At 33.1% G+C, this 11227-nt stretch overlaps 2 long non-coding RNA genes across 2 annotated transcripts; both read left to right on the plus strand.

The window, feature by feature from the left end:
- The first annotated feature begins 4389 nt into the window (after window positions 1–4389).
- LOC116115198 lies at window positions 4390–5071 on the plus strand. Its single transcript, XR_004125633.1, has 2 exons — window positions 4390–4565; window positions 4705–5071. It is a non-coding gene; the product is annotated as an uncharacterized LOC116115198 (long non-coding RNA).
- A 1098-nt stretch (window positions 5072–6169) lies between these two features.
- Window positions 6170–7117, plus strand: LOC116115194. The gene is made up of 2 exons (XR_004125632.1): window positions 6170–6419; window positions 6717–7117. It is a non-coding gene; the product is annotated as an uncharacterized LOC116115194 (long non-coding RNA).
- The last annotated feature ends 4110 nt before the right edge of the window (window positions 7118–11227 follow it).

Consider the following 11227-nt stretch of genomic DNA (forward strand, 5'->3'; position numbering starts at 1 on the left):
ATGAAAATTCAAGAGAGAGAATGGTTTTTAAATTTCAAGAGGGCTTTTTCCTAATTAAGCCAAAGAGATGTCTATAATTAGAGCAGACTTTCTATATATATATATATATATATAATTTTCATATCCATATATAAAAGAATTTGGGTAGATAAGGGGAACCCGAATCCCTTTATTTACAGCAAATCAGGTAGATTCCCAAATCCCAATTGTTCTCAGCCATGCATATAATAAATTTATTACTGGCTTCTCTTGTTCTGTTCTCCATTAACTTTTATAAACTATCCACCTTTGATGCAAGAATAGTTCTTCCTTCGTTGTCACTAGTTAATTTCATGTAATTCTTTAACAGAAGCTTTAGGAAGTGCTATCTATCTCTTCTCATTGCATCAGAACTGACACTAGCTAATTAACAATTAATTTTCATTATATATGCATTTAAGAGAGTTCATCAACAGGAAAAAGATGCAAAATCTCGGAATTATATGGGCAGTGGTCAAACTGGCTTAATATTGTGGGAGATCAAAGTAAAAAAAATTTATATAAGAAATTGCATTTAAAGGGGGATAAATTTATAACTGAACAAGTAATGGGCCCGACAGATAATAAATAGCTATTAAAGGATAAAATTATTATTTCATACATGAAATTTTAAAAAATTTATAAGGCTTGGGGTGGCCTCCACTGTAAGTGGTGAAACCGTAAAATTATGTTCAGGGAGTCAAAGTGTAAGTGACGGAACCAGAAAATTATGTTTCGGGAGTCAAAGTGTAAGTGACGGAACCGGAAAATTATGTTTAAAGAGTTAAAGTGTAATGTTTAATGGATGAGGGAGACCAAAGTTAAACAATTTATTTAAGACATTTTTTTTTCTTTTTTAATCATTGAGGTTATTCAGGTTAGCTTGTACGTATTTCAACTAATTTTTTAGGATTCTGAAACTGTCAGCTATGTAAGAACGTAAATAACTATCTCTATTAGTGATTGAAGTGACTCGAACTCATAAATTCATAAAACCTCCTTTTATTATTTTATTATCATGTTATTTAGTGGTGGTTAAAATATTAGCGTTATGCATATGCGTTGGGAGAGAGCTTTATTCTGGTGGTGAGGAAAACTCCGGTATTAGAGAGTGTTTTAAGTACCTTTTAAGTAAATAATCTATTCTAATTACGAAATTCTCTCATGCCTTACTTGCTAATTGCTATACCGCATTGTTGATAACATATGCTTTCACCACCATAAAAAAAATCGACTAATTTTCTGCTCCGGCATCTAAATCTAAAATAAGAAAGGAAGGCATTTGTTCACTGCATGTATATGTGCCGAGTGAATTAAAACTTTACAAGATGCCTCAGCTTTTTTATTCCTTCAACTTCTACTCTTCTAGTAGCCTCATAAGGTTATTGCTTTTATACCCGAAATGCTTCAACTCTTATTCGTTATTGTAATGCATGCATTTGTTTGGTTCCACCTTAATTAAAATACTTCTGATTATGGATTTCAGAAGCACTTCTTCATATAACTATATACAGTGCTTTTGGCAAAAAAATATTTTTGTTCAATTTAATTGAGTCTTGATACCATGTTGAATACAATAGCTTGTGAGAGACAAAAGTTCTCCAATGCATTAGGACCACAGTGTTGCTTATCTAAGCTTATGCTTTATATCTTTTTTTAGGTATAGAAAATTAAATACATTAATTAACCACTTTGCTCAAGGCATTCCATTATGCTTTATATCTTAAGAGAACGAAAAATATCCTATTAAAGTTTAGTAAACATTAATAAGTTATGTTTATAAAAATATTAATGGAGAAATACTAATTTTGATAGTTAACTACTAAGATTTATATAAATCATAAAAAAAAAAAAAAATACGAGTAAAAGATAAACATGAACGAACTTTTGTTGATTGTATAATTATAACATTTTTTTTTTTATCTATTCCAAGTAAAATAATCAATTCAAGACTAACCAACAAGATGTCAGGTTTTACTACCAAAGATATTAGCTTGAATTTGAATACGAATACTGAAAAACTTGATTAGCTTGAGTAGGGTGAAATTTGACAATGGTGTTTGTGAGATTATATAGAGCAATTAAAATAAGATTAGATAAACGTTTGATTAAAATTATCAAGTTAATTATCTGCTTATTAACTCTTTGTAATTATTATCTGACTCTTAATTCATCTTTTAGCATATAAGATTATATAGTTTCTTGGCATAATGTTAACTCTCGTTTTTTAATTATCATTAATTTTAAATTTTTTGGAAAATAATTTTATTTATTTATTTATATTGTAGTTATCTCTGCAAATATACCAAGTGAAAAATGATAAAAGATTACATTGCAGTAATAACAAGCTTTTACAAGATCCCTCTTTTTGATTAATTCCGTCAACTTCTAGGTAATTGTTTTATACCTGAAATGCTTATTCAACTCTTTTTCTTTATTGTAATGCATGTTGAGTTCCACTTTAATTATAATAGTTGATATCTGATGATGGATTTCAGAAGCGATTCTGATCCACTTTTGGCAAGTATTCTTAATTCCCACATGAGACCTCTCTCTTATTCGTGCAAATGTCCATTTTCATTCTCGTTGACCTGTATCCCCCCCTGCATGATCGCCACTTAGAGCTACAAAACAAAATCCAATTCCAATTATAGTACATTAAAAATTTACTTCTGATTCTCTTTAAGCCAGTACTTTTGCTACATGGCACCAGCCGTTGAGAATCGATGTAATATTCTTTAGCTTGCAACTTGATGTACAAGTGACGGAGTATATATATTACAGCTCTTAATATGCTTAATGAAGATAGAGAATTTGTTCGATGTAAAATTGTTTTTGAAAGATTTTATTATATGAAAAAAGAAGGGATCTTTTATGTTTTTATAATTTATGAATACTTTGAGAAGTAACATTACCCTTTCTCAACTCTAGATCATTATCTAAGATCCAATTTAGATGGAAAGAAGCTGGCTACATACGATTAGTGCGTAACATATCAATTCCACATTCAATATCAAAAAATTATGTTTACACTTATATATAAAGTAATGCTGCATATAGAAACTATCTATATAAACTAGTCTTTATATAAATTATTCATTCTAAACTGACAATTCTTTATGTTTGTTGTGTAATCTCTTTTAATTATTTAATTTAAAATCATCCTTAATTATTTAATTTATTTTTAGTTTAAAATTATCCAATTATCTTAAAACACATTAGTTTGCCTGAGTGGTTTATATAAAAAAACTATATATATAAGTATTATCTTTTATATATATATATCAAAACCCCAATTTACGTCTATCCAACATTGAATAGTAATACTATGCTTTATTACTAATTCTATATTTCATGTTTATGCATGACATACATTACATATGGATTAATGTTTCCACATTTCCATAACTATTTCCAAAATATCAAATATGTCATATAAGTATCATCCATAATTAAGCTTTATGAATGAATCTTAATAATTGAGGATTGCTACTATTTTCTTTTTATACGTACCCGAGGCAGTCCCATCCAGTCCTTGCTTTATTGTTTGATTTTAATCCAATATGGACGATATATGTATTTGGGAAAAAGAGAAAAAAAAAATAAAAAAAAAATTATCAGTGCTGTCCTTTTGCTTTTTGTCTATCAATTCTGACTTGGTTCAAACTTCAAGGTCTTCATATTCTTTAAATTGGGAAGTTGGTAAAAGAGGGGAAGACTTGATAAGGGCAAGCCGACTTTGACTCAAGTCAACTAATTACTCGCACTTATTAGCACTGTTTACGATAATTAATCCCAAATGACTGAATAATTCAATATAATATAGAACAATTCATGTGAGCATATCCAATAAGAGGAAAAAGGAAGAACATAAAAAGAAGAGCTTAGTTATTTTTAATCGTTTTAAGAATGAAGAAAATCCTTGTCTCAATCGAATCAGTAGGTAGTACAGGGATTAGAGTAAATAATAAGTTTATACAACAATCCTCTAGAAGCCTAAATTATAGTACAGGGTAGTATATTTTAGGTCTTAGTTCCCGATCGTCTTATTCTATATATATTTTTGTTTCTCATTTATTCAAATATAATTTATCTTTGCTGTCAAGTGTCAAGTAGTCAAGAACTTTCAAAGTGGAAAAGAGATAATAACAATAATAATAAAATAACTAACTGGGTATCTCTGCAGCTTTGGCATCGTAGCGTAGCAGTCGGATATTTATAATAATAATAATAAGTTTTTATTTATGAATGGACCACTGACCACCAGTGCGGTGGCCCCTTTCGCATTTTATAGCCCTAAAAACAGGCATAAAATGATAAAATAGATTCCACTTGCAGTAATATGAGCATCAGCTAGCAGTGAATTTTTGCCAATATAAAATCCAACCTTAGCATTTATCACTTTGAACTCACAGCTACCTTTGCAGGTCTTCTCCGTTTCCTCTTATCATGGCTCTCTCAGTCATCTCAGCTAACCTCATCATGCCAAAGGCCAACCTTCAACTCCCCATTTTCAAGCCACAAAAACATCCAAAAAACGGCATCATGTACGTCAAAAACTTTCATGGAACTTTTTATTAGTTTATCAGAAATTTTTATTTGATCGTCTCATCTTTGGTTTAATTTAAATTGTATTTGCGTATCTCATAATTTTTTTTAATTTATTTTTTTGTTCTTCTGAGGCAGAAAATGTTGTAAACCCCCTCCACCGCCGGTGAAGAAAGGCCCCCCCGGACAAACCAACAGTAAGGAGAAGAAGATGACTACTACACACAGCAGGGGAATTTCAAACACTCCTGTTGTAGAAGAAACGTACGAGAAAGGCAAACCAAAACGTGATGACGGTTCTTCAGAGAAATCTATGGCTTAAAATAGTGGCTAAGCTAATAAACGTGTGTATGCAAGTTTAGTTTTCTAACTCCAAATCTAAAAGAGTTTGGAGCTAGTTAAATTAGACGTTAATTTTCTCAGCAGTTAAATCATGTTTTGTAAGATCAGAAATAAATTAACCAGTTTTTATAAATCTATGAAGTCCTGGTTCAGTTTTACTTTACTATATAATTTATATGTTAAAGATGATAATCTCTCACAGTTGAGAATCAAGCGTCAATCCTGCCTATAGAACCACTGTAGAACATATTGTCAATTCATGAAATTTATACAAATTTGATCTTTAATAGTTTATGCATACTTGAGCTGCGATTATTATCGTTATTATTAGTAACTTGGTTAATTGGGAAATTTTAAACTGCTCATCATGTCAACTCGCCCTTGAAAATCATTATAACTTTAGTTTCTTTGAAATGACAGTAATAATATCATGGCTATACCAATAATTGAGGCTACTAATGTTTTTGTTTCTTTTTTCTTCCCCTCGTTTTCTGTGTGGTAGTCGATCGAATCCCCATCAAATTCTACCTTTATTTTTTGATGACATTAGCTACATTAATTCATATTTGGAAAAAAAAAAAGAACAAACATTGGCGATTTTCTTTACCTTTTTGGCTATGATTTCATCTGGTTTAATCTAGATCTCTCGGATAAAATTGTCTAAATTAATCCAATACTTAAAGTCTTTATTGCTTTTGGAAAGGTAATTAAGAATGACTTTGTCGATAAATGAAAACCAAATAATTTTTTTTTTTTTTGATGACCGTGGTATTTAGACCAACTTACACGCATCTCAATTAATCATTTGAGACTCTGAAACTACAAACCATGTAAGAGCTCCAATAACTACCTTTATTAGCATTTGAGGATGGATTTGAACTTAAAGATCTCTTGAATAATATACCTAAGAGCTCATATCAAACCAAATAAATTTGATGACTACATTTAATAAGTGAACATATTACTCATAGTCAAGATAACCACTGTGGCTCAATAATTCAATATCTCACATACATCATCAATGACTGCATGTTCAATAATATACCCACCTCATATGTCCACGCCAACATGTCCAATAAGAAGAAAAAGGTAAAAAAGATGAAAAGAAAGAAGTATGAAACCATGGACCAACCCTGTACAAATAGAGACTCTAATATCAATTTTATAACTTGGATGTTTTTGCACTAAAATTAATAGGAAATTAAAAATATCAGAGTCATCGACATATTTATCATCTAATAGCCCTACCAGTATCATAAAGCTAATCCCACTAGCTTATAACATTATCAACTGAGAATCTCTGCATATATAAAACTTATCCATCTTTGCTGTATATCTCTAATTTGAAGTCACAGAGAGAGCTAAGTTATAGAGCATTCAGGAAGAACTTAAAGAAAGGAATTCTCAAATTTGTTCATCATTATGGCTCTCTTATTAGGTGGCTTCATGCCTAAGACCATGCTCCAACCTCCAACTTTTAAGCCATACCAGCACTCAAAAAATGGGATCATGTATGTGGTTTTTCTTTCCCTTTGCTTATATGGAATCTTTTCTTTTAATTCTTTCATTTGTATCTTCACAAAGTCAACATATATTTTCTAGGTTTGCCAAGGTATCATATTGTACCATACATGTACACATGTACGTACGATTCTTCTTTGATTAAACAAAGGGAATTTTACTGATAGTAAGGATCTTGACAACTAGATCAGCTCATCAATATCAATCCAAACCTTGTTTGTTGAGTTGTTGAATTATCGGTACAAAATCATCTTATAATTTCTTTTTTTCTTGTGTTACCACGCCAGAAAATGTTCTCAACCATCTAAACCACGACCGAAGCCAGGGAAACCTCCGCAGACGAATGGTGAAGAGAAGATGACTTCTCCCAGCAGCTCAAAGAAAGATTCAAAACAGCTTGATCAGAAAAGCAACAAAGCCAAAAGTCAGGGCTCTGCAAACAAATCTAATTAGGCTTCATATTAAGTTGTATTACTACATATTAAACTCCTAGTTAGAAATCTCAAAGGGTTTGGGGTTTAATTATTGTTTGGTGATCGTGCATGCTGCATCTTGGTGTTTGTTTAATTACAGCATAGTTTGCAATGAGTTTGGTGTTGTAGTTGGTGTGTTTAATTTGTTAAGAAGAATAAATGTAAACATATTGCAAGAAAATAACAAAATTTGTATGTGTGAGGTTGCCTCTTTCTCTCCTTTCATACTTCGATCAAATACAGTTTGAACTAAGTAGTCTTATTTGTTCTTCGACTGAACATACTTAAACGTTCAAGAACAATCTTCCTTGATAAAATCTTCTCCAATATTCATTCTTTTATATATATATACCAAATTTTAACGGTAAAAAAAAAAAAAAAAAAAAAAAAAAAAAACATATTAATCTTTTAACCTTCGAAGTATTGTTTGTTTAAAAACAAAATTTATGAAGATAAGAATTTGCCAACAAGTCTTAGTAAATTCTTCTTGCTGGAAGACATCTCTTAAATGTAGATGTTCGTATTTTTACTAATATATTTTTAGGTATTATAATTTCAATGCATGTAAGAAGTTATTAAAAGATTTACATTAGATAAATTCTAACTTAATTGTTTGATTATCAATAAATTAAGTTTATCTCTCACTAACATTATCAATAGAGAATCTTTGCGCGTATATACGTATACGTATCATTTTCAAAGTGTATTAATTATATAAATTATATTTAATCTCAATTATCCAAAATATCTTAATCTAATAACAAAAAAATTATCACATATTTTGTATCAAAAAGTGGTATTGTCATTCCTTTGTTATCTCTGCTATATATCCTACGCACACAGTACACCAATACTTAGGTCTTGAAGCTAATACAAACAAAGATAAAATTTTATATGGTACTGTACTTATAAAGATATTCATTAAATATAACTGAGTGATGACTAGCTATATGCCAATAATTGAGGCAGCACCTTTTTCTTGTCGCCCTCTTTTTCAGAGGGAGTCTTATCAAATTCCAACTTTCTTGTCTGATTACAAGCAATTAGCCACGCTCATATTTAGAGAAAAATAATCAAAGAACAAATTAATATTGTTGATTTTCTTTTCCTTCCTGGTTCTCAATAAGATGGCCAAAAGCACCTTTGAATGTCTTTTCTGGATTTGTTTATTGGAAAGTTAAAGTTAGGATATGAAATTGAATTTGTTTATTGGTAAGTTAAAGATGGAATGAATTGATAAGTACAATCCTAATTAGACTTAAAGTCAACTGATAACAGCAAGCTCGATCGCATTCATCTTCAAGATAATCGACAAGCATCATCAATGATAAAATTTTTAAATACAGCCAATGGTGAGTTGTTTGATTCAAATAATTATTTCCATATTTAAGTTTTTATGTAAACTTTTCTTCTATCACCAGAAATTACTCGAAATATCTTCAAAGATTATAAATCTTCCAATTTCTCTCCTTTATCATTAGTTTAATTTGGGTAATATCTTTTTGGTAGCCCTACCAGTAATTATTTTGCTGCTAGCACTAAATGATCCCACTTGCATTATATATATATATTACTTGCCAAATTTTGCTTATAATGTATATTCTCACAAAGTCAACATATATATAGGTTTATTACTTAGCAGTTATCATATTTTCTACGTAATTGCAGAGGCCAAGCTACACAGACGAATAAAGAACAATTTTCACTTACCACTTAGTAATGAATGTATATGGTAATTAGTTAGTTTCAACTACGTGCAGTAAATGGCGAAAGCCACCTCCACCGCCAGTAAAGCCAGCGAAAGCTCCACAGATCAATCGTGAGGAGAAGATGAGGACTCTCACCACCTCAAACAATACGATAAAACATTCAAAATTACTTGATGAAATCGCAACACAAGAAGACATCTCTCTACAAAGAAGTATGTAGATGCTAAAGTCTACAATTACGGAAAGAGTCTGATCTTATGAAATTGAGGCCACTGGCAATTTGCTGTACTTGCACACAAAGTAAACAAGCGTGAAGTTTATATAAACACTGGTGTGGTATCTGTCGCAAGCACTCCGATGCTCAAGTCAGTAAAGTTGAATGAGACAATTTAGTAAGGGCTAAGGGAAGGAAGGGTTACTGGAAGTTTAGTTGGAGATTAGAACCACGACAGAGGTGTATAACTCTTAGGAGTAAGAGCTTGGGTGTAAATAGGTGGTATTGAGATTGAATGCTTAAATAGAGGTGTGACCCCTGCTTATATAGTAGTTGTAGAATCTTTGTATCCTAGGAGGACTTTGAGTCCATAATGGTAGAGGTTTAGTGAATAGGAGAAGATCCTGATTTACTTGCTTTAGTAGGATTAAGAGTCCTAATTCACAGAAAATACGAAATCTTGGGCGAATTAGGAATATAGAACCCAAATAGGAAGAGTCATAATTATCTTGGACCAATGGGCCTAGCCCTAGGTGTGCTAACAGTGATTGCCCAATCTGGAGAGAGGCTGAGTTTAGGTCGTGCGTGATGTAGGCCCAACCGGAATTAGACCATGATCTTGGGTCTACATGGTGGAAAATACTGACTTGGGCCTGATAAGACCTAAGACGATTTTTGGCCCATACAGTTAGCCCCCCACTCTCTAAGCTAAAGAGTATTTCGCTTGGAGAGTAGTCAGTCTAACAAGGTTAACCAGGCCAGATGATGGTATCTTAGGCTAAGTGAGCGTGCCTTCGACTGAATAAAGGTGTTTTGTCCTGAGGAATGGTGCAAAGTATCTTTACCTTTACCGTAGATGTCCCTACTTGGTTAACCGAGTTGAGTGGTAGGATGCGAGATTCAACCTTTGTAGATGTACCCATTCGGCTGACCAAGCTTAGTGATATGATGTCAGGTGCAACCTTCGTAAATGTGCCCACTTGGCTGATCGAGCCGAGTGATAGGATGCCAAGTGCAACCTTTGTAGATATCTTCATTTAGTTAAGCAATCCGAGTGGGAGGATGCAAGATATCTCTCGTGGATTTCTTCACTTGGCCGATCAAGCGAGTGCGAGTGTTGTCTACTTATGAACTCTTGAGTGGAAGATTTCCCCATTTCAAGGACTAGAGCTCGAGTCAGCTTGTCTAGGAGAGGTCAGCTTTGTCTGAGTGTGATTTGGTGGCCCCAAGAGAATGAGGCACGTGTAAAGCAGGATTTTGTAGACCTTGAGCCGGAAATGGATTGCAACTCGCAAGGTGAGCTTATCACTTGACACGTGTATAAGTGGGATTTTGTCTTTATTTTGAGCGGGAATTCAAATGGTCGCGTCCAATTGGATGTTGCTGCGTGTTGCCTCTGACAGGCTGGAGGTGTAGAAAAAGAAGAAGTTTCATCTGGGTGATTATTCATTTTCCCGTCCTTATTTCCAGAAAGAAAAATCATTTCTGTAGAAGAGTTGATCTTTTGCGATTCCAATCCTTTTTTCACAGTAAATCTCTAGTTTCTCTTCAAGTTTTTGTAGTTCCTGCACTTTTTTTAAATCTTCTTCGAGTTTTTAGAATTTTAGAGGCAATTTAGAGTGATTTTTGGGATTTTTAGTGTGTTTTAGTGGTGAATAGGTTGGGGTTTCCTAGAATACAGTTTTGGGGCTTTTTTTTTTTTGAATTTTCGGTTGATTTAGGTTATAAGTGGCATCTATTTGGTGTGTTTTTGCTAGAGAAAGAAATGGATTTTGAAAGGGGAGTGTTTTTTGAGGTGAATAGCATTGGTGTTCTGGGTTTTGGAGGAAAGAAGAAGAAGCTAAGTTACCCAGTGTCTCTATTCGGCTCGTCTCGGTGTCCTTGTCTAAGCCGAGTGAAGTGCTAGGTTGTGTGTTAAGGAGCTAGTTGAGGTTAAGGTTGACTTGGTCATTCGGTCTGTCCACCAGACCGAGTCGAGTGTAGTGAGGGAAGTTGAAGTGTGGACTGCTTCAATGTCGTCGCATACCAAGTCAAGTGAGGAGAGCCATATGGAGATGGAAATGGGAGGTGGGTATGAAAGTGCTGCTATCATGGTGGTACTATCGAAAGAAGGTAACATTCTTGTGGGAATTCCTAAGGGGTTAAACGTGGTTGTCTCCGAGTTGGGTGATGCTACTGATTCGGTAATAGTAGTTTTGAGAGGCAAATGATGAGTGGGGAAGAATTGAACGATGAATCTGATAGTTTTGGGAGTGATGCTTCAATGAGTGACAAATCGGTAGACGAGTCGAGCTGACCAGGTAGTGGGATTTTGGGCACTGACTATCCGCCTCTACTCAAGGAGCATGATGAGTGGCATATTAGGACCCAATATCACATCCCTAGCACTGTGGAGATTAGGA

Source organism: Pistacia vera, unplaced genomic scaffold (assembly GCF_008641045.1).
Source record: "Pistacia vera cultivar Batoury unplaced genomic scaffold, PisVer_v2 Contig732, whole genome shotgun sequence".
NCBI lineage: Eukaryota > Viridiplantae > Streptophyta > Magnoliopsida > Sapindales > Anacardiaceae > Pistacia > Pistacia vera.